This window comes from Callithrix jacchus, chromosome 3 (genome assembly GCF_049354715.1).
Source record: "Callithrix jacchus isolate 240 chromosome 3, calJac240_pri, whole genome shotgun sequence".
NCBI lineage: Eukaryota > Metazoa > Chordata > Mammalia > Primates > Cebidae > Callithrix > Callithrix jacchus.
Window position 1 is genome coordinate 56,577,418 of NC_133504.1, and position 24,156 is coordinate 56,601,573.

At 38.5% G+C, this 24,156-nt stretch overlaps 1 protein-coding gene and 1 pseudogene across 2 annotated transcripts in view; one reads left to right on the forward strand and one right to left on the reverse strand.

Moving 5' to 3' along the window:
* Positions 1-24,156, reverse strand: part of SCOC (short coiled-coil protein) — a 51,110-nt gene that overhangs the window by 10,996 nt on the left and 15,958 nt on the right. The window lies entirely within an intron of this gene.
* Positions 96-16,933, forward strand: LOC100389247 (large ribosomal subunit protein eL14 pseudogene; annotated as a pseudogene).

The following is a 24,156-nucleotide window of genomic DNA, read 5'->3' on the forward strand; positions in this document are numbered from 1 at the left end:
GAAGCCGCCCTAGTGAAGGGGCTCCTTAGGTCTCACAGGAAGCCTGAGAATTGAAGTGTGAATCTCAGAATGGAGAAGTCAGGAAACAGGTTGGCATGAGCGACCGAGAAGTCATTCAAGTTCAAGAAAAGATTGTTTGCGAACCGAACAGAGAAAGTCAGTGCGACACCGTGGTTCCTCAATTCTAAGAGCAGACTTTTTCATATTTTTCTTATTTCCAAAATCGGAAAGCTTATAAAGTAGCGCTAGTGGAATGTTTCTTTCCTCACTCCCCTCCTCCCAAACTATTATTAAATCTGTAGTGCGTGACCATTTAATATTTTAGAATTGAGAAAATACCCTATTGATACTTAGGCATAGCACGTCTGCTCACCTTACCTGTTGGAGCCAGCAGCAACCCACAGAAAGGAACTGAAGCCTGATTGTAGATACATGTCTTGCTCAAGGTAAAACATATGGTATGAAGTGCCAAACTCTGAGTGTAGAGTGATCTTTGTGACACCACTCATCGTAATCTAGCACTTGACACAAAGCGGCATCCTACTTTAATATTCATTGAGTACAAGGTAGGCATCACAGCAATACATTGTTATTTTGGCTTTGGCACAGTCTCCTGAGCTGTAGAGACAAGCCTTATGTCTCCCTGTTTCTTGACTTTTTACTTCTGGCACCGTTTGCTGACACATTGCCTTAATCATTTTAAGAGCTCTATAAAAAGATCTTCCATTCAGTGTTTTGAGAACTACATTTGGCTGGGACTACAATATTCAATTTGAGGAAATTTACTAGAATGCAATGTAGGAGCTAAATAAATGAAAAAAATTCAACATAAATCTAATAGAAATGCCAAAAAAAGAGACTAGAGAGAATGGACGCAGTCAGTATTCAAAGAATAATCATTAAGAATTTTCCAAGATTGTGGAGTATTTGAATTTTCAGGTTCAAAAAGTACTTATTCTTGAGCAGAATTAATACAAAGAAATCTATGCAATGGTGACATTGCAGGATACCAAAGATCAAGAGAAACTATTTTAAAAAACTTTGTTTTTGCTAGAACAGTATTTTTAAATAGTTTTAATTGTAGTGAAATATACATAGAATAAAATTTCCCATCTTAACCATTTTTAACATCAGTAGTATCAGATACATTCCACACTGTTGTTCAACCAGTCTCCAGAACCAATCTCTCTTTTCATCTTGCCAAACTAAAACTCTGTCTCTATTAAACAACAACCCTCCATTTCCTACTCCCCTCACTCCTGGCAGTAATCATCTTACTTTCTGTTTATCAGTTTGACTACTCTAGGTGCTTCACATAAGTGGAATGATACAGAATTTGCCCTTTTGTGACTGGCTTATTTCATTTAGCATAATGTCCTCGGGGTTCATCCATGTTATAGCATGTTGCAGAACTTCCTGTTTAAGGTTGAATAGTATTCTGTATATTGTTTATTATGTGTATTATACCACATTTTGTTTATCATTCATCTATCAGTGGACACTTAGGTTGCTTCCACATTTTGGCTATTGTGAGTAATACTGCTATGGACATGAGTGTGCAAATGTCTCTTTGAGACCCTCTTTTCAGTTCTTTTGGATGTATACCCAGAAGTGGGTATTAATTTGTGTTGAATCATATGGTAATTCTATTTTAAAGCAACTTTTTAAAAAGTGGTATTGACACAAGAATAGACAAAAAGGAAATTAGAAAAAAGGACACCTGGAAGTTGGTATACAATAAAGGTGTCTAGTGAGGAATAATGTGCTAAGGCTGTGGAAAAAAACTATTATTCATTACTGTTGGAAGTGCAAATTAGTACACTAACTGTTCATGGGATATAGAAAACACAAAGTATGGTGGTTTTAGTTAAATTGGCTATTTATATAAAAATATGAAATTGGATTCTGATACCACAACAGAAACAAAACTAAATTCCAAATGAAATAATGACCCAAAATGTGAAAAACGAAACTCTAATCTTTTAGAAGAAAAGCACATGTCTTTATGATATCACCATTAGGAAGAAATTGCATGATTCATTAAGGAAAGATGTAAAATATTGATTATTTTAAACTGCAAAAGTTTTATAAACAGGAGAGACGCCATCTCTAATCAAGTTAAAAAGCCACGGGTTGGCAGAATATAGTTAAACTCTGAAAATATGAAGAATTCAGACAAATCAGTAAGAAAAAGACAACTCAAGATAAATATATGCAAATAACATAAGTAGTCCACTTACAGAAGAAGAAAACTGAATGGCCAGAAAGCCTTTTTTAAAAATGTTTACCTTCACTGATAATTAGGGAAAGTAACATTAAAATAATGAGAGAAAGGGGCATATTCATCAAGAAGATGCAAAATCCTTACCACAGAGCCACAAAATAGCAGTGAATCAAAAATTTATTGAACTCAAACAGTTCATTACTTCCTGCTCTGCAATTTGTAAAACAAGTATACAGAAAAATGTAAGTGTACAGAACTCATGTCCCAAACTTTTCAGTGTATTAGAATCACCTGGAATCTTTTAATTATTCCAGTGAACAGACCACACCTCAGAATAAATCACAATCTCACAGAGTGAGATATAAGCATTAGTATTTTTGAAAGCTACAAAGGTGATTTTGAAAAAGGCTAGCAATTTTCCTAACTATTGATATAGAAGACCTGAACAGTGCTATCAACCAACTTGCCCTAATGGACATTTGTAGAACATTCCACCCAATAACTGAAGAACACACTTTCTTTTCCAATGCACTTGGAACATTTATCAAAATAGACTCCACTGTGTATCCTAAGACAAATCTCAGCAAATTTTAAATAATCGAAATCATAAAAATTATTGTCTCTACCCACAAAGGAATTAAACTAGAAATCATTAACAGAATGATATTTGTAAATCCCCAAATAGTTGGAAATCAGACTATGTACTTCTAAATAAACTGTGGGTCACAGGGAAAGTCGCACACATAAAAATTAGAAACTAATTTTTAAAATAATTTTTAATTATTGAACTTTATGAAAAGTGAGGTTTTCTGCCCTCTGAAAGACATCATGTGAAAATGAAAGATAATTCACAGGCTTGAAAAAATAGTCACAGTACATTAATAAATGACTTGAATTCGGCGTATCTAAGAGCTATGTCAATCAACAATAGAAAAACATTCCAAAAATACTGAAATACCAGCCAGCCATTATACAGGAATACGTTTCTGAGATACACATGAATAATAAACCGTTGTTAATGGATGAATCTAAAATATTTACGTTGAGTGAAAATATCCAGACTTTATCGTTTTCTTAATGTAAAGTTCTAGTGCTTTACTTATCAATTGTGACAGAAATCGGATCAGTGATTGCCTAGGGTAGAAGCTGAGAGGAGGGCTGACTCAAAGGAGCATGATGAGACTGTTTGGGGTAATGAAAATGTCCTGTAATATCTTACTGATGGGGGTGATGGTTACACAGTGTATGTGAATGTCAAAAGTCATCTTCTGTAACTTGAAATGTGTGCATCGATAGTAATTTTTCCTCAATAAAGTTGATTTTTTTAAATGAGAAGACTAGTATATTATGGTTATCTACAGAGACAGAACTTATATCTATATGGGAATGTATTAGGTAGTATTAGCTCACATGATCACAAGGTCCCACAATAGGCTGTCTGCAAGCTGAGGAGAAAGGAAGCCAGTCCAAGTCCCAAAGTTGAAGATCTTGGAGTTCAATGTTCAATGGCAGGGAGCATCCAATGTGGGAGAAAGATGTAGGCTGGGAGGCTAAGCCAATCTAGACTTTTCATGTTTTTCTACCTGCTTTATATCCTGGCCATGCTGGCAGCTGATTAGATGGTACCCACCCAGATTAAGGGTGGGTCTGCCTTTCTCAGTCCATTGACTCAAATGTTAATCTCATTTGGCAACACTCTCACAGACACACCCACGATCAATACTTTACACTCTTCAGTCCAATCAAGTTGACACTCAGTATTAACCATCAGAACTAGCCATGATTTTTTTAGAGTCTTACAATGTCCTAGGTATGCTACATGTGTTGTTTTACTTAGTCCTCAAACCATCTAGTCAGCTATGTATTTTCGATTCCATTTTACAGATTAGGAAATAAAGGATCAAAGACTGTCTTATCCAGTCAGAAAGCTAGTGACATAGTCTGAATTCAAATCTCTCTTTTATTTGTAAAATGAGTATCATAATACCTGCTTTACTGAACTGTTATTAGGACTGCTAGAATTAAATAAAAATAAAGAACTGCAAAGACTCCAATTTGAAATTACTTTAGAACCACCACCCAAAGAAGGTAGATTGGAACCTGGAGCCTCAACCTAACCAACTCATGTTCCTACTAAATTAAAAATATCAACCTTCTCCATAGGATTTACACAAGACCCAGGGGCTTATAACATAATAGTCAAAATACCCAGGATCTAATTCACAATTATCCTGCTTATGAAGAACCATGCAAATCTCAATTCCCTTGAGAGTAACAGCAAATACCAACAGTGAGATGACACAAATGTTGAAATTATCTGAAAATGACTTTAAGCAGCTATTACAAAAATACCTGTGTAAGCAATCATGAAAAATCCTAAGACAGAAATGATAATTGTAAATATGAATAATGTAAATAGGAGATATAAATAAAAACCAAATGGAAATGTTTGGAACTGAAAAATAATAAATTAATTGCATATTAAAATTTTAATGAAATTTAGAACTCTCTACCAAAAATCAGTGGCAGGATGAAGATGAAAGATGAATTAGTGAATTTGATAATTTCAGTAGAAATTATCCAATCTGAACAACAGACAGAAAAATTATTGAAACAAAAAATGAACAAAAGCTCAGGAACCTAAGGGCCAAAAAAAGATCTAACATTTGAGTTATCAGAGTCCCAGAAGGAAAGGAAAAATAGCATTGTACTGAAAAATGCTTGAGGAAATAAAGGTTTTCTAAGTATGGCAAAAGACATTTTCATAGAGGAAGAATTTCATTAAGAAAATGTCTTAAAAGGTCCTAAGGGGAGAGGTATAGTTAAAAAGATGACGGAGAAACAGTTATCTAGACACTGAGCATCAGTGTTATGAGCATCACAAAGAGACAGAGCTATCATTTACTTTCTAATGGAAAATGAATATACCATCACCTGTGAAAGTCTGATTAAAAAAATATGGAGCCTGACTTAAGCCCATAAATGAAAGTCTGATAAAAAAAATATGGAGCCCGACTTAATCAAGCCCATAAATTATCAGTTTAACAGGGAATACAGAGAACTGAGAAATATGTAAAATCTATGCAAAAAAGTTTCAAAATCCAGCTATAAGGCAGGGCACCATGGCTCATGCCTATAATCTTAGCACTTTAAGAGGCCGAGGCAGGCAGATCACCTGAGGTCAGGTTACCAGCCTGGCCAACATGGCAAAAACCCATTTCTACTAAAAATACAAAAATTAGCTTGGTGTGGTGGTGGGCACCTGTAATCCCAGCTACTTGGGAGGCTAAGACAGGAGAATCACTTGAACCCAGAAGGTAGAGGGTGCAGTGAGCCAAGATCATGCCACTGCACTCCACCCTGGTGACAGAATAAGACTCTGTCTCAAAAGAAAAACAAAAAATCCGACTATGGAAAACACTACAGGACAAAGATTTAAAAAAAAAAAAAAAGCCCTTTACCAAATAAATTGCACTCCCTTATCGATATACCCACCTATTATGTACTCAAAAAAATTTTTTTTAATGAAAAAATAAAATAAATTGTACTGGGATGAAAAGGAGTGGGAAAAAAACTTGTAGTTTAAGGACATTTAAAATATGTAAACCAAAAATAAAATTATAAGGCCCCCCAACTATCTGAATGGATCCTTCCTCTCAGCCAAGGGCATTCCAAAGCTAACCTAAAACTCTAATTGGGCCATGGTGTGAAGGGGTTCAGACATGCCTCATTATACACTCCTCCCTCTTAAAATTCAGGAAAAGACAAGCAGCATTAGCATCAACACAGACCGAAGTCTGATAAGAAACATTTGCAATCTATTATCTCTGAAACCTACTACCTGGAGGCTTCATTTGCATGATAAAACTTTGGTCTTCATAATCCCTTATCATTTTAACCCATACATTCTTTTCTATTGATTCCTGGTCTTTACATAATAACTCTTTCAACCAACAGCCAATCAGAAAATTTTTAAATCTATCTATAAACTGGCAGTCCCCACTTCGAGTTGTCTGCCTTTCCAGAACAAACCAATGTACATCTAACATGTATTGATTGATGTATTATGTCTCCCTCAAAAGTATAAAAGCAAGCAGTACTCCAATATGTGGGAACATATTGTCAGGACCTCCTAAGGCTGTGTTATGGGCACATCCTTAACCTTGGCAAAATAAACTTTCTAAATTGATTGAGACCTGTCTCAGATACTTTTGAGTTCACAAATGCATATTTTTTAAATAGACAGAAAAACCAATGGTTTGTTTTGGATGAACGTTTGGATGACAAAAATACATTTTAAATGCAGGAAAATCATTGCCATAAAGTAGGATATAGTTATTTTAGAGTGTTTACCTTTTTCAAATTTCAGAACCAAATTATGTTTGCTAGATAATTTAAACTTTAAAATAAGTCTTTAGAAACTATCTAGAAAAGGTAACGTACAAAAAGGTAACTACAAGATTAAAGAGTAATATATCTTTCATGAGATGTTCAAATTTGATAAAATAGCATTGCCGATCATTAAGATGTATCTTAATGTGATTAGGGAGGAAAACCCTCTTTGAAATGACCAAAAAGTGCCTAAAGAAACAGTACATCTAAGTGTAGCATAAAAAAAGAGAGTTGAGGTTTTGACAAACTCATGAAATAAACATTCATTAAACTACAAATTTATTTTATACAGGTTCTATATTTGTATTATATTTTTCAGTAAAAAATTGTTTTAAAAATTACTTGGCCATAAAAAATTTCCTCTTCTGAATAAGGAAAGGCTATAAGTAGAAATAGAAACCACTAAGATTGCATAGAAATATTTAATTATAAGGTGACCATTCATGTGACCTGGACTATGTGAATATTGATAATATAGTTCATCTTTAAAAAGGCACAAAATTAAAATTGTTTTCATAGAGAACGGGGGAAGTCCTAATTGAAAACTCTACAAGGCAATGTATTATGTAGAGGAAGAAATGGTAAATAATGAAGTAGAGAACTTCCAAGATGTTTTTGATCTTCCAGTCTGACACACTCTCATTGTGCACATACAAGCTGCTATTTTGTCACAAATAATTAGAGGGTTCTAAACATACTGTGGATATTTATAGGTGAAATATGCTAAATGGAAGCATTTTTAATAACTTTCAAGTATAACCAGGTGTGTTCTCTGATGCTTTAAGCTCATTAATTAGCAAAACATGTTTCATCTCATTCCTAAATAACTCACATTTTCTTTTTTACTCATATTTTTCACCTGAAAGGTTACTGAATTCATTGAAGAATGAATGCTATTTCAAATTTGGTGAGTAAAGAATATATCTTATTTGTTAAAACTTGATTTCAAAAGTAGACCTATTGTATACTAGAGACTAGTATACTATACCCAACAGTATATCATATAGCTATTTGGTAAATTAAGGTGTTCATGTATAATTTTCTCAAGATAACAATTTTTAATAACCAATAATAAATAAATTTGATCAATCATTTTTATTTATTTGTTCAATAGATAGAGGAAATGTAAGAAATTTCCAATGTATTTTTACAGTTTCTCAAGTAAGAATTTCAGAGGATTTCAAGGTCTCTATGGAATCAAGCTTTGAACTTTATCATAAAATGGAAACAATTATGAATGATTCTGTGTAGTTTGGGTGCTGTGAAATGAAAATAAAAACTCGGGGCTTCAATTCACTCTGCCAGAAGTAGAAAAATAAGCTGAAAGCTGAGTCATGCAAGAAGCTGCCTTTCCTTCTGTTCCTAAGCAGATAGCTACAGATAAAAGGTTAAATATCTCCATAGGTAGCTACAGATAAGAGGTTAAATATCTCCATAGGTAGCTACTCTATGTTCATCCCATCTTATGTAAAGTGCTGATTTGCTGAGCACAAGATGAGTAAATAATTCACCATTGCCTTAACTGCACCTTTTCTTCTGCAACATGTAGATTACTATAGCCTTGCTCTTTCTTCTCCAGCCCACTTTTCCCCTTTAAATATTGAATCTCTCAAAGTCATCCTTGGAGAAAGCAGCAGACTACAGACTGTTTCTCTGATTCTTTGTTCTTTCATTCTAGGTATGTCCTTAACCTTAGCAAAATAGACTTCTAAATTGATTGAGACCTGTCTCAGATACTTTTTGGTTTACACTCCTTATTTTTCTCTAGACAGTATTTTCTAATTAGCATTTCCCCCAAAATGGGTTATACATCTGGTTATACAAGATGAACTTTTAAAAATAGTTACATGAGAGTCGGGGACGAATTTCCAGACGGATCTTAGTTGCCCACAGAATGGGGAAATTCCCAGGTATAAAAGAGACGCAGGACACCAGGCAGAGGCCTTGGCTGGTGTAGCCGGCAGTTGGTATGGCTCCGGCCCACGCCGGAGCACAGAGGCGCTCCACAGTGCTCCATACAAAAGCGCACTTTTACGGGTGCCCTGTTGAACCGGCAAACTGAGACCTGAGAGGGCTGAACTTGAGACTGAATGGGACTTGGACAGTGAGCCAGCCCAAGAAATCCCAGGGACACAGTGTCCGGGGTAGCACAGTGCAACAAACAAAACGGCGATTCCAAACGCTCCCGATGAGGAGGTTTTCTTAAAGCACAGCTCCATGGGGGAGGGGCGTCCGCCATTACCGAGGCAATCAGCCCCTACTGAGGTACATGCCCATTGCTGACGCAGCCTGCCATTGCCAAGGCAACCCGGTACAACAGAGAGACTCCGCCGCAGGGCGTAGCCCGTGGCAACAGGGCGGAGACCGCAGCAGAAGGGCAGAGCCTGCAGCAACAGGGCGAAACTCACACTAGCAGGGTGGAGCCTCGGCAGGCAAATAGTGACTAGACTGCCTCCTAGCTGGGCAGGACAGTGAGGCGGACACTCACGAGGAAAGCCCCAACCCCCCCCAGACAGATCATCGGAGAAAAAAAGGGTTTTTTTATGAATTATGTTGCAGCAGAATTAAACATAGCAGCCTAACAGCCCTGAATGAACAACAGAGCTCACAGCTCAGCACTTGAGCTCCTACAAAGTACAGATTGTCTCCTCAAGCAGCTCCCTGACCCCTCTATATTCAAAAGACTGACATTTGGCAGGCATCATTCTGGGAAAAAGATAGCAGAAAAAGAAACTAGTAGCATCCCTCGCTGTTCCGCAGCTGCTATAGGTGCACCCCAGACAAGCAGGGCCTGGAGTGGACCTCAGCAGTCATACAGCAAAGGGGCTAGACTGGTAGAAGGAAAACCAAGTAACAGAAATACTTCATCAACAACAATCTGGGTGTCCACTCAGAGACCCAATCGAAAAGTCAGCAACTACACAGACGACAGGTGGATAAATCCACAAAGATGGGAAGAAACCAGCGCAAAAAGGAGGAAAACACCCAAAACCAGAACACCTCGCCGCCTAGAAAGGACCAAAACTCCTCACCAGCAAGGGAACAAAGCTGGATGGAGAATGACTGTGAGGAAAGGACAGAATTAGACTTCAGAAGGTGGATAATGAGAAAGTTTTGTGAGCTAAAAGAACATGTTTTAAATCAATGCAAAGAAACCAAGAACCTCGAAAAAAGATTTGAGGAAATGATAACAAGAATGGATACCTTAGAGAGAAATATGAATGAATTAAAGGAGCTGAAACACACAATACGAGAACTTCGTGAAGCATGCACAAGTTTCAATAGCCGAATTGACCAAGCAGAAGAAAGAATATCAGAAGTCGAAGACCAACTCAATGAAATTAAACGAGAAACCAAGATCAGAGAAAAAAGCGCAAAAAGGAATGAACAAAGTCTCCAAGAAATGTGGGACTATGTGAAGAGACCTAACCTACGTTTGATAGGCGTACCAGAAGGGGACGAAGAGAATGAATCCAAGCTGGAAAATACTCTTCAGGACATTATCCAGGAAAATTTCCTCCACCTAGCAAGACAGGCCAACACTCAATTGCAGGAAATACAGAGAACACCACAAAGATATTCCGCAAGAAGAGCAACCCCAAGGCACATAATCGTCAGATTTAACAAGGTTGAAATAAAGGAGAAAATACTAAGGGCAGTCTGAGAGAAAGGTCGGGTCACCCACAAAGGGAAGCCCATCAGACTCACAGCAGATCTCTCGACAGAAACACTACAAGCCAGAAGAGAATGGGGGCCAATATTCAACATCCTTAAAGAAAAGAACTTTCAACCCAGAATTTCATATCCAGCCAAACTGAGCTTCAGACGTGAAGGAAAAATAAAATCCTTTGCGAACAAGCAAGTACTCAGAGATTTTGTCACCACCAGGCCTGCTTTACAAGAGCTCCTGAAAGAGGCACTACACATAGAAAGGAACAACCAGTACCAGCCATTCCAAAATCACACTAAATGCTAAAGAGCATCAACATAATGAAGAATCTACAACAACTAACAGGCAAAACAGCCAGCTAGCATCAAAATGGCAGTATCAAATTCACACATAACAATATTAACCCTAAATGTAAATGGACTAAATGCACCAATCAAAAGACACAGACTGGCAAATTGGATAAAAAGTCAAAACCCATCAGTGTGCTGTATCCAGGAAACCCATCTCACATGCAAGGATACACAAAGGCTCAAAATAAAGGGATGGAGGAAGACTTACCAAGCAAATGGAGAGCAAAAAAGAGCAGGAGTTTCAATTCTCATCTCTGATAAAGTAGACTTTAAAGCAACAAAGATCAAAAGAGACAAAGAAGGCCATTACATAATGGTAAAAGGATCGATACAACAAGAAGAGCTAACGATCTTAAACATATATGGACCCAATGCAGGAGCACCCAGTTACATAAGGCAAGTTCTTAATGACTTACAAAGAGACTTAGACTCCCACACAATAATAGTGGGAGACTTTAACACTCCACTGTCAATATTACACAGATCAACCAGACAGAAAATCAACAAGGATATCCAGGGCTTGAACTCAGACCTGGAGCAAGCAAACCTGATAGACATTTACAGAACTCTCCACCACAAATCCACAGAATATACATTCTTCTCAGCACCACATCACACCTACTCTAAAATTGACCTCATAATTGGAAGTAAAGCATTCCTCAGCAAATGCAAAACAACTGAAATCATAACAAACAGCCTCTCAGACCATAGTGCAATCAAGTTAGATCTCAGAATTCAGAAACCAACCCAGAACTGCACAGCTTCATGGAAACTGAACAACTGACTCTTGAATGTTGACTGGATAAACAATGAAATGAAGGCAGAAATAAAGAAGTTCTTCGAAACCAATGAGAACGAAGACACAACATGCCAGAATCTCTGGGACACATTTAAAGCAGTCTCTAGAGGAAAGTATATAAGTGCCCATATGAGAAGAATGGAGAGATCCAAAATTGACACCCTATCGTCAAAACTGAAAGAGCTAGAGGAGAAAGATAAAAAAAACTCAAAACCCAGCGGAAGACAAGAAATAACTAAGATCAGAGATGAACTGAAGGAGATTGAGACACGAAAAATGCTCCAAAAAATCAATGAAACCAAGAGCTGGTTTTTTGAAAAGATCAACAAAATAGACAGATCACTAGCCAGACTGATTAAAAAGAAAAGAGAGAACAACCAAATAGATGCAATAAAAAATGATAAAGGAGAAATCACCACAGATTCCACAGAAATTCAAACCATCATAAGAGAATATTACAAAAAACTCTATGCACATAAACTAGTAAACCTCAAAGAAATGGATAAATTCCTGGACTCCTGTGTCCTCCCAAGCCTAAACCAGGAGGAAGCTGAAACTATGAATAGACCAATAACAAGGGCAGAAGTCGAGGCAGCAATTAAGAGCCTACCACACAAAAAAAGCCCAGGTCCAGATGGGTTCACAGCTGAATTCTACCAGACACACAAAGAGGAGCTGGTACCATTTCTTCTGAAACTATTCCAAATAATCCAAAAAGAGGGAATCCTACCCAAATCATTCTATGAGACCAATATCATCCTGATACCAAAACTCAGCAGAGACCCAACAAGAAAAGAAAACTTCAGGCCAATATCCATGATGAACATAGATGCAAAAATCCTCAATAAAATATTGGCAAGCTGATTGCAACAGCAAATCAAAAAACTTATTCATCATGATCAAGTAGGATTCATCCAAGGGATGCAAGGCTGGTTCAACATATGCAAGTCTATAAACGTAATTCACCACATAAACAGAACCAAAAACAAAAACCACATGATTATCTCAATTGATGCAGAGAAGGCATTTGACAAAATTCAACAGCCCTTTATGCTAAAAACCCTCAATAAACTCAGTATCGATGGAACGTATCTCAAAGTAATAAAAGCTATTTATGACAAACCAACAGTCAATTTTATACTGAATGTGCAAAAACAGGAAGCATTCCCTTTGAAATCCGGCACTAGACAAGGATGTCCTCTTTCACCACTCCTATTCAATATAGTACTGGAAGTTCTAGCCACAGCAATCAGGCAAGAAAAAGAAATAAAGGGTATTCAAATAGGAAAGGTGGAAGCCAAATTGTCTCTATTTGCAGATGACATGATAGTATACCTAGAAGACCCCATTGCCTCAGCCCAAAAACTCCTGAAACTGATAAGCAACTTCAGCAAAGTCTCAGTATATAAAATCAATCTGCAAAAATCACAAGCCTTCCTCTACACCAATAACAGACTTAAAGAAAGCCAAATCAAGAACAAACTGCCATTCACAATTGTGACAAAAAGAATAAAATACCTTGGAATACAACTCACAAGGAACGTAAGGGACCTCTTCAGGGAAAACAACAAACCACTGCTCAACGAAATCAGAGAGGACACAAACAGATGGAGAAATATTCCATGTTCATGGTTAGGAAGAATTAATATCATGAAGATGGCTATACTGCCCAAAGTAATTTACAGAATCAACGCTATACCCATCAAGCTACCATTGACTTTCTTCACAGAACTGGAAAAAAACACCATGAACTTCATATGGAACCAAAAGAGAGCCCACATAGCCACGTCAATTCTAAGCAAAAAGAACACAGCGGGGGGCATCACACTACCGGATTTCAAACTATACTACAAGGCTACAGTAATCAAAACAGCATGGTACTGGTAGCAAAACAGAGATATAGACCAATGGAACAGAGGCATCAGAGGCGACACAACATAGCTACAACCATACAATCTTTGATAAACCCAACAAAAACAAGCAATGGGGAAAGATTCCCTGTTCAACAAATGGTGCTGGGAAAACTGGCTAGGCATGTGCAGAAAGCAGAAACTGGACCCCTTCCTGACCCCTTACACCAAAATTAACTCCAGATGGATTAAAGACTTAAACATAAGACCTGGCACCATAAAAACTCTAGAAGGAAATCTAGGCAAAACCATCCAGCACATAGGAGTAGGCAAGGACTTCATGAACAAAACACCAAAAGCATTGGCAACAAAAGCCAAAATAGACAAATGGGACTTAATCAAACTCCACAGCTTCTGCACAGCAAAAGAAACCCTCTCTAGTGTGAATTGGCAACCAACAGAATGGGAAAAAATTTTTGCAGTTTACCCATCTGACAAAGGGCTGATATCCAGAATTTACAAAGAACTCAAACGGATTTACAGGAAAAAAACAAACAAGCCCATTCAAAAGTGGCCAAAGGATATGAACAGACACTTTACGAAAGAAGCCATATATGAGGCCAACAATCATATGAAAAAATGCTCATCGTCACTGGTCATCAGAGAGATGCAAATCAAAACCACATTGAGATACCATCTCATGCCAGTTAGAATGGCGATCATTAAAAAATCTGGAGACAACAGATGCTGGAGAGGATGTGGAGAAAAAGGAACACTTTTACACTGTTGGTGAGAGTGTAAATTAGTCCAACCATTGTGGAAGACAGTGTGGCGATTCCTCAAGGCCTTAGAAATAGAAATTCCATTTGACCCAGCAATCCCATTACTGGGTATATATCCAAAGGACTATAAATCGTTCTACTATAAAGACACATGCACACGAATGTTCATTGCAGCACTGTTAACAATAGCAAAGACCTGGAATCAACCCAAATGCCCATTGATGATAGACTGGATTGGGAAAATGTGGCACATATACACCATGGAATATTATGCAGCAATCAGAAATGATGAGTTCGTGTCGTTTGTAGGGACATGGAGGAATCTGGAGAACATCATTCTCAGCAAACTGACACAAGAACAGAAAATGAAACACTGCATGTTCTCACTCATAGGTGAGTGATGAAAAATGAGAACACATGGACACAGGGAGGGGAGTACTAAACACTGGGGTCTATTGTGGAGGAAAAGGGGAGGGCCCGTGGGAGGGGGAGTTGGGGAGGGATAGCCTGGGGAGAAATGCCAAATATGGGTGAAGGGGAGAAAGCAAACAAAACACACTGCCATGTGTGTACCTATGCAACTGTATTGCATGCTCTGCACATGTACCCCAAAACCTAAAATGCAATAAAAAATAAAAAATAAAAAAATAAAAGAAAAATAGTTACATATTTGTTTCATTATAGTAAATATGAATAATACATCTAATTCTCAATTCACAGATGTTAACATTTTGCTTAGAATAAAGCTAGGTTCAAAACTGACTTTAATTAAGTGATTAATTTAAAGTTGCAAAAATTATAAATTTTAATTATATGGTTAATTTAATTAAATGGTTAATTTAAAGTGGTCTGCAAATGACTGGTTCAGAAAACTCTGATCTATGAACAATGTGACAAGCATTGGTTTGAAGAAAAAGAAACCTGGGTTCTTGTTCTGGCTCAGCCTAGATTTAATTCATTTCATTCTTTACTCATTTAAAAGTTCAGTTTTGTGTCTATTGTGAGCTAGGTATTGTGCAGCATTCAAATATTTGAAATCAGCCATAAGAATGGAGGGAGTTAGTCACTTTCCTGTCCACCCCGGTTTCCACAAGTGAGGGCTGGGAAGAGAGTTCATTTAGCTTCTTAACATGGTGTAAAATAACATTAAGAACTTTATCAAACAACACTACCAGTGAGTTAGAGTGACTGGTTTACCATTTTTAAGAGTCAATCTTCACTGGCAAAATTGGGTCTGACCATCCAGCTCTTGGCACTCTGCCTGCCACAGGTTCTCAAAGCATATATCCTGAGTGAATTGCCATTGAGCCACCTCATTCCACTTTTTGTGATTTTGTGATACTGTGATTCTCTATACATGAATCATTTTCAATCATGTCAACTGGGTACCTGCTCACTAAAATTTTATAAAAATAATCTGGCTTTAGGCTGGGTGCAGTGGTTCATGCCAACACTTTGGGAGGCAGAGGCAGGCAGATCACAAATCAGGAGATCAAGACCATCCTGGCCAACATGGTGAAACCCCATCTCTACCAAAAATACAAAAATTACCTGGGCATGGCAGCATGTGCCTGTAGCTACTCAGGAGGCTGAGGCAGGAGAATTGCTTGAACCCAGGAGGCAGAGGCTGCAGTTAGCCGAGATCACGCCACTGTACTCCAGCCTGGACAACAGAGCAAGACTTTGTCTCAAAAAAAAAAATATATATATATATATGGCTTTAAAACCATGATTAATCATATAGGTCTGGAACAATAAAGGGGATTCTATTTTTAACAAGCATAAAGTAACTCTGAAGATTTAGAAGTCAGGGTTACAGTGATAACTAAATATATATTTATTATTTGTTTTTGAGACAAGGTCTTGCTCTGTCGCCCAGGCTGGAGTACAGGGTCTTGCTCTATTGCCCAGGCTGAAGTGCAGTGGCACGATCTTGACTCACCACAGCCTCTGCCTTGCAGGTTCAAGTGATTCTCTGCCTCAGTCTCCTGAGGAGCTGAGATTACAGGTGCCCACCACAACACCTGGCTAATTTTTGTACTTTTATTAAAGATGGGGTCTCGCCATGTTGATCAGGCTGGTCTCAAACTCCTGACCTCAAGTGATCCACCAACCTGGGTCTCCCAAAGTGCTGGGATTACAGGCGTGAGCCACCATGCCCTGTCAATAACTAATATTTTGTGAAAAAATGCACCCAGTCTTCTTCCTTCTCACCTAATGCCATCAACCTGGTGTTCAGGTGCTTCGTGGAGATTGGTTGTGTGGCCTACATCCCTTTGGACCTTGTGCCAGAAAATTGGTCACAATTGTAGATGTTATTGATCAGAACAGGGCTTTGGTTGACGGACCTTGCACTTAAATGAGGAGACAAGCCATGCCTTTCAAGTGCATGCTGATTTCATCCTCAAGTTTCCAAACAGTGCCCCCAGAAGTATGTCCAACAAGCCTGGCAGAAGGTAAACATTAGTACAAAATGAGCAGCCACACAGTGGGCCAAGAATATTGAAGCCAGAGAAGGGAAAGCCAAGATGATAGATTTTGATCATTTTAAAGTTATGAAGGCAAAGAAAATGAGGAACAAAATAATCAAGAATGAAGTTAAGAAGCCTCAAAAGGCAGCTCTCCTGTAAGCTTCTCCCAAAAAACGTCCTGCCATGAAGGGTGCAGCTGCTGCTGTTAAAGTTCTAGCAAAAAACAAACAAGCCAAACAAAAACGACCTCTGCGGGCAAGAAGGCCCCAGCTCAGAAGGTTCCTGTCCAGAAAGCCACAGGCCAGAAGGCAGCACCTCCTCCAAGAGCTCAGAAGGGTCAAAAATCTCCAGCCCAGAAAGCACCTGCTCCAAAAGCATTTGGCAAGAAAGTGTAAGAGGTGATTTGAAAAGTAATAAAGGTTCTATTTGGAAAAAAAAAAAAAGAAAAGAAAAGAAAGAGGGAGTGAAGAAGGAAAGGAGGAAGGGAGGGAGGGAAAAGAATGTACCCAAGTTGCAACAAGGCTCTAAAATGCCAGGCTGCTCATGGATTTTTTAAATTGCAATATGCAAAAATGATCCTTATAGTTTTCTGTTTCCCTTATAACCATTTATGATAAAAATAATCAACCTGTTAGAGTTCCTCTGTCAGCTTCTGTCAGGATCAGGGGTGTTACCCTACAGTTGAACATTTAATAATGTGGGGTTAGGACATGCCAGTACCCTGTGCAACAGGAGTATAACTTCTGACTCCCACAAAGCATACTTGCTAATAGCCCATGTTGACTGGAAGCATTACCAATAACATAAACAGTCAATTAACACATATTTTGTATATGTTTTGTATTCTCACAATAAAGTCATCTAGAGAAAAGAAAATGTTACTAAGAAAGTAATAAGAGAAACTATATTTACTTTTCATTACATGGAAGTGTATCATCATAAAAGTCTTCATCTTGTTCATCTTCACACTGAACAGGCTGAGGAGAAGGAGAAAAAGGAGGGGTTGGTCTCCTGTCTCAGGGGCAACAGAGCCAAAAGAGATGGAGAACAGAAGGGGAGGAAAGAGAGTCAGGACACTCAGTGAAACTATGAAAATGCATTGTAATTCTGTCTGATTTTTTGCTTTTTTTCATTTCTCTAAAAATGTTCTATATGATAAGATCTTTCTTCCACTGCTTTAGTTTCAGTGCCTGTATCAAGATGTCAAAAGCAGTCTTGAATAAATGGAAGCCTTCTGCCAGATTGTCTAATGTCAATTTGTTTTCTGGCACTGCCTTTTCTATGTCTTCTTTCTTGTTATGTGGCACTGGTTTGGAAGCACCAATCTCCACCAAGTCTTATTCTGTTAATTCTTCTGACGTGGTATCTATTAGCTCTTAAATTTCTCCAAGATCCAGATCTTGAAACCCTTCACTTTTCACTTTTTTTTTTTTTTTTGCCATATCCATAATATCATTCATGATTTCTTTGATTGGCTTTGTGATAAATCCTATGAAGTCATCCTCAATATCTATATGGTTTTCTCCAGCAGGAATTTATTATTTCAATCTTGATAACCTTCACAACTTTTTTGGTAACAATGATGACATCTTCAGTGGTGTAATCCTTCCAGACTATCATAATGCTCTCTCTATCAGAGTTCTCTTCCATGGCATTGACAATCCTTTCCATGGAGTACCTTGTGTAATAAACCTTAAAGGTTCTTATGAGCCAAGGATCTAGAGACTGAATTAAAGACATTGTGTTTGGGGTCAAGTAGGACACATTGACAGCTTCAGTGTTGAACCCACGGGATTTTGGGTGGCCAGAGGCACTGTCCAATATCAGGAAAAAAATGTAAAAGGTAATTCCTGACTTCAGGGACAAAGCATTGATGGAACCAATCCAGAAAAAGGGTTCTCACTGTCTTGGCCTTCTTGTTGTACAACTATGACTGACAGCTGATGTTTTTCTTTTCCCTTCAACTCCAGGATGAGCAGCTTTATAGATAAGGGCAGTCATGAACGACACCCCCGCCCCAACAATTTGCACAAAAGAGTAGAGGTAGCCTATCCCTTCCTGCCTTAAATTCAGGTGCTCACTTCTCTTCCTTACTAATAAATGTCCTTTGTGAAATTTTTTTTCCAGAATAGGACACTTTGATCCACATTAGAAACCTGTTGAGGCAGATACTCTGTCTCCTCAATGATTTTCTTAATGGCATCTGAGAACTTGTCTGCTGCCTCTTGGTTGGTAGAAGCTGCTTCTTTTGTTATCTTTACATTTTAAAGCCAACCCTCTTCTTAAAATTATCTAACCATCCTTTGCTGGCATTAAAATCTTCAGTTTTACATCCTTCACCTTCGTTTTGCTCTAAGTTGTCATGTAATGACTTCCCTTTTTCTCAATTCACATCACAGTTTATAGGTGTGCCTTTCTTACAGCAATCCTTTACCCACAGAAAAACTGCATTTTCAATACTAGATAAAAAGGTATTTTGCTAGAAGTGTAAGTTTTCCACGCTTGCTGGTGTAGCTACAGTGATAGATTCATGAATTTTCTTTTCTTTTTTACAGTGGTTCTTAAGCTGAATTCATTTATCTTGAAATGATGGGCAACCACAGCTGCAGACTTCAATCTACAATACATGTCAAGCATTTCAACTTTTTCTTATAATGTCACGAATTTTCTCTGCTTCTTAGGAGCACTTCCAACATCACTAGCGGCACTTTGTATGGGTGCCATGGCGTTATTCAATGTTTACAGTATTGCACTAAACACAATGAAAAACACTACAGAACCACAAGAGATTACTTTTTACTGCAATAGGCAATTTACCAGAGAGATGAACTGCTCACACAGAGATGATTAGTGTCCCATAGCATTTTAAGTGGATACTTGCAGCACTTAAACTCATAGTTATAGCAACAGGAGGTGGCCGTAAATTATTACAATAGTACAGTATGTACTAAGTTACTTTTATGCACTTAAGATTTAATACAGCATCTGTACATTTGTTTACATTTCTCTCAACTGCAAATGGTGCCATGTATGCTCTGTAAGCATGTGCATTAAGTTTTGATAAATTTTAACTTTTATAATAGATTTGTGCTGTTTTATGGTAATAAATAATAACACAGACTAGTACCTACATATGTTTATGAATTTGTGACATACCTAATGTTCTTTTTTAAAAATTTCTAGGCTATAAAGTTTGTGAATTTTTCCAAATTGTCACAATCTCCAAAAATTTTTCCATTATATTTACTGAAAAAAAATCTGCATTAAAGTGGACTCATACAGTTCAGACCCATGTTGTTCAAAGGTCAACTGCACTTACCAGCTAACAACTGCCTATTTCATGAATGCTGGCAGAACACATGAGATGTCTGAGTCGGAGTCGAAGGACTTTCTTACTCCCAGCTCATCATGAGCTTTGTGCTGATTTGTTACTGTTACCTATGTCCCTCAAGTCCCACAAGGGTAAGGCAGAGGGCCCCTGTAGATGCCTGCATGATATAGGAGAGGAACATTGAGCTTTGGGAATCTTTGGCTTTTATGGCAAGTGGAACCAGGTTGCTCTTTAACCAGAGAGGCATTACCTCATCCCTTAAGGTTGCTCTCTGCAATGATACCTGAGGAAAGCCTGGGTTGGGGCCTGTACTCTTGGCATGCCCAAGAATATGCAGTGACACTCAGGGCCCATCCCAGTTTGCTTCTCCCAAAAACCTTTACATTGAATAAGCTTTAGTTCTGTGTCAAACTCCTGTTTTTCTTTCTCCTTCCTTATACAGTATCCTAAGGGAAATACTAAAAAATGTTCTAGAAAGTGTTGGTTGGATATCTAAAGTTTAAAAAGGAAGAGAACCATACCAGCTGGAGATTAAAGAAGCATCAGTAGAAGTCAATGGCCATTGATAGAATTATTTTTAAAATAAGTCAAGTAGTATTTTTGTAGCTCTCTCCCTAACCTTTCTTTTCTATTATTTGACCAAACTCTACAACAATAAGAAGTAACAGCCAGGCTCACGTCTATAATCCCAGTACTTTGGGTGGTTTAGGTGGTTTTGTCACTTGAGGTCAGGAGTTTGAGACCAACTTGGCCAATATGGTAAAGCCCTGTTTCTACTAAAAATACAAAAATTAACCAGGTATGGTGGCTCACGCTTGTAGTTCCAGCTGCTTGTGAGAATGAGGCAGGAGAATTGCTTGAACCCAGAAGGTGGAGATTGCAGCTGTGAGCCAAGATCATGCCACTGTACTCCAGCCTAGGTGACAGAACAAGACTCTGTCAAAAAAAAAAAAACAAAGGAAGAAGAAGTAAGGACAAGTCTGTCTTTAGCTGTTTTAAAACAATTGCTTAAAATTAATAATTGCCAGAATCGTGAGTAACACTCATCGCAGTGAAGCAAATCAAGGCCCAGTGTGAAGCAAAGATATGGCCAGGCTCTTTTATTTCTTCTCTGGTGAAGGAAGAAAACTAAAGAAAGCCTTGCTACTAAGGGATAGGGGCTGTGTCTGTGTCCTGCTCAGAATCAACCTCAATGTCTGCTCTAAAGGCTGCTGACTACTAGTTTAAATCAAGTTCAAGTCCCTTTCAGTCCTAGAAGAAATTCCTCCTCAAGTTATGAAAAGAACCCAGAATTCCTTGCAACTCATTCTTTACGATAGAATTGTGAGTTCTGGAGTTAGTAAGTTTTCTTTCTGTACTACATGAAGCACATTATAAGAAAGTATCCAGTAGCTTTAATTTTGGGAGAAAACAGATATAGTCCTCAGGGGTATTGTGATTCCATCTTTGTCACTCACAGATGTTTCTTCACAGGAGATTTCCATGGCTCTTTATGTTTCAAGGTATTAATTTCACATGGAGCATTGTTTCTCTCACCCAAAGAGTTTTATATTAAAAACATTATTTATTTATTTAGAGACAGGATCTTGCTTTGTCACCCAGGTTGGAGTACGGTGGCACAATCATGACTCACTGCAGCCTCAACCTTCTGGGCTCAAGTGATCCTCCTGCCTCAGCCTCTCAAGTAGCTGCGACTACAGGCACACACCACCATGCCTGGCTAATCTTATTTTTTGTAGAGATGAGGTCTCACTATACTGCCCAAGCTGGTCTCCAAGCGATCCTCCCACCTTGGCCTTCCAAAATGTTGGGATCACAGGTGTGAACCACTGCACGGGCCTGAAATACATTTTAATAGATATTTTCCTATCACCGCTGCAACTGAACTCAGTATTTTAACATTTTCATGTGACGTTCAGTTCTAGATTTTATGTAAAAGTCCTAAAGTGTACATCACTTCTGAAAAAAACCCACTGCCATGCTGCAAGGGATCATTGACAGAAATGGGGATTATAGTGACAGGTTTGTCAGCAAGATAAAATAAGAAAATCTAAGCGAAGTTGCCTGACATGGTGTCAGTACTCTTGGCATACCAGCCACAATATGCACGGGAACTCAGGGCCCATCAGCCTTCTTCTCCCAAAAAAGCTCTACATGGAATAATCTTTAGTTCTATGTCAAACTCCCATTTTTCTTCCTCCTTCTTTATACAATATCTTAAGGGAAATACTATGAAATGTCTTAGAAAGTGTTGGTTGGATACCTAAAATTCAAAAAGGAAGAGAACTATGTGAGCTAGAGATTAAAGAAGCATCAGTAGAAGTCAATGGCCATTAATAAAAACATTTTTTATTAAAATATTGAATCTGAATAGAAACCTCCTATACCTGTTTTCTTAAATTCCTTGAGAGTAGCAACTGCATCTTCTCCATTGATATAGCCCCTGCCAAGCACAGTGCCTGAAGGCAGGTCCACAGACATGCTCCCAGTCCATACTTTCTCTATGTCATTAAAAAGCTGACATGTCTATGCTGCATTCAAAGATGACACTGGAGTTCCACAGTGCCTTTTCGCCTCAGAGCTCATATTACTTCCTCTCAAGTTATCTCCCTGCCCCTCATCATATCCCAGTGAGAAAGCAGAAAAGCTGGCCAGGCACGGTGGCTCATGCTTCTAATGCCAGCACTTTGGGAGGTCAAGGTGGGCGGATCATGAGGTCAAGAGTTCAAGACCATCCTGGGTAACACAGTGAAACCCTGTCTCTACTTAAAAATATGGAAAAATTAGCCAGGTATGGTGGCACATGCCTGTATTCCCAGCTACTCAGGAGGCTGAGACAAGAGAATTGTTTGAACCTGGGAGGCAGAGGTTGCAGTGAGTCGAGATCGTGACCACTGCACTCCAGCCTGGTGACAGAGCGAGACTCCATCTCAAAAAAAAAAAAAAAAAAAAAAGCAGATAGAAAGTCATTATCCTTACTGTTCCAGTGGTGGCTCTTCATCCTTACAAAACATTAGGCATACACACCTGGAACATCATCTAGAGGAACACTGACATCACCTCATCATAACATATGTCTCTGACAACCGTCAGGAGATATTCAAAGTAACCGAAGACACCGTGACTGCCACTTAGGGTTTCTACACAGGGAACTATTAGTGGCAAGAGCCTATTTCTTCTCTTTGAAATGGTATACTAGTGACCTCTAGTGGCAAAATTGGTCAAAATCAGCTTCTATTTCACACAAAACTTACTTCTTTATTAATTCATACTTTAATTTTACCCTTTATTTAGTAACATTCTCACTTGTAGAATGTTTTTAATTATGCACAATGATTTGTGTCTGTTCATATCCAAGTAGTACAATTTTGACATTTCACAGAAGCACAGAACTTTTGAGCTGAAAGAATTCTTAAGGGATCTATTAGTCTTATTTCATTCTATGTGGAAAATGAGACCCAGAGGAGTCAAGTGGCTTGCCTGAAGCCTCACCACAGGGGTCGATAAAAAGTCTTCTGACTAGCACACTGCCTGCCAGGTAGTAGGACCCAAGCAGCTGAAGAGAAAATGGGATCTGGTTCAGAGTTACATTCGGAGGAAGAGTATGGATGATCTCCTATCCCTGTATCTCTATTTTATCCTGGGTGTGAGAGGAGCCATTAATTCACAGGTTTTCAGAAAGAGTCAAAGCATCTGAAGGACCCCCCTGAGGAGCCTCACCCGTGTCTGCATTGGCATATTGAGATCCCATGTCTCCAGCCTGAGTCTGATATCATATTGAATGTGACTTCTGGGGTGTCTTGGGAGACAATAAATGTATTTTGCATTTGGAAGGATGTAAGCTTAGAAAGATGTAAATAATCCATGTCCAGAGGACCAGCTGTGGTGATTTTTTTAAATGGTCACATATCCCCTTGACATTCCCTCATAGACATCCTCTCCTATGCTCCTTCCCCTTGAAGCTGAATAGTCACGGGACTGCTTCTACCCGTGGAGTGTAATGGAAGTGATGCTGTGTGACTTCTAAGGATCAGTCATAAAAAGAACACACAACCTCCCTTGTCGTCCTTAGAACACTTGCTCTGGGGAAAACTAGCCACCAAGAAGAAATACAGTTTTCCCCCAAACCACTGTACAGAAGAGACCATAAGTAGGTGCTTGAACTGACAGCTCCAGCTCTGCTCCCAGCCAGCAGCCAGCTTCCACCATGGCTGTGTGGAAACCACCTTGGTCCACAGACTATATCTGTTTTCTCCCAAAATGAAAGCTACTGGATACTTTCTTATA